Below are 1,173 nucleotides of genomic sequence, written 5' to 3'. Positions count from 1 at the left end.
TTATTTAGACATCCACTATTATTATACATGTATGGTCTGACTTTGCTCAAGAAGTCTTGCCTTGAGAATTGTGTTATGATTTCTTTCTACATATTACTTTGGGTGATTGGCTTACTTATCAATGCTTAGCTGTGATAAGTGTCATCATGACCTTATTTTTTGCATTATGGCAAATTAATATTAGAGTCAGGTTCATCATCTCATCAGTGTAAGAACAGTGTGTCTGGTAGAGTCTCGTGGATCGATACATAGACGTTTGTATCTATCTTCAAAAGGCTACAAGAATTATTAAGAAACTTCATTATTTTATTCCTTATTGTGTAGGTTTTCCATGTCCTATGTTCTAAACTATTTTTTACTTCTTTCTGCGAAAATAGTGAGGATTAGATCCTGTAAGGTTAGAGATGCTGAGCTAGAATTCGATAGGGATGGAGAGCCCAACCTAGGGGACGACTCGTGGGTTGCGAATGAGCTCGAGGTAGACAAAGGACACAAGGATCTACCCCTTCCAGAGGTAGTACTAGGGGGATCTCCCCTGAGCCCGAGGTTGAGCATGCTAGAGATACGAGGCCTACTCAGATTCTATAGAGTACTACTACCCTAGTCTTTAAGTGTTTATGGATTCATTTATCGACTCATTTGGAGGATGTTCCTTTAAGCGCACCTAGTATTCCTCTAGCTCTGTGTGTTGTATCTCTATCTATGCTCGAGTCTGCTTATGGTGTTCCCTCAGTTTTGAGTGTGATTCCTTTATCGGTACCGACATCTACTTATGTTATTCCACAGGCTCCGAGTGTATTTTCTTTTTCCTTGCCAGTATCTGAGTGTGGTAATTCGAGTTCAGGAGTTCAGTCTTCATCTATATTGCCTCCTCATGTGGGATCACAGCCAGCCAGATTCATTTTTTCTCCAGTTACTTCGGGTCCTTCTATATCTTTTAAGGATCAGTAGAAGTTTGAGAGATTTACTCGCTTTAAACTACCTAAATTTAATAGTGTTGCGGGTGAGGATGCCTATAAATTCTTGATTAATTTCTGAGAGAAGTTGTATAACCTTGGATCGCTCACATCTCATGGAGTTACTTACACTACCTACCAGCTGAGCGTTGTTTCCAGAGATTGGTAGAGGTCGCTTGCTAGTTTCAGATCACTTGATTTGCCAAAGATGACTTGG

This window comes from Capsicum annuum, chromosome 11 (assembly GCF_002878395.1).
Source record: "Capsicum annuum cultivar UCD-10X-F1 chromosome 11, UCD10Xv1.1, whole genome shotgun sequence".
Classification (NCBI taxonomy): Eukaryota; Viridiplantae; Streptophyta; class Magnoliopsida; order Solanales; family Solanaceae; genus Capsicum; species Capsicum annuum.
This window is presented reverse-complemented; position numbering follows the sequence as displayed.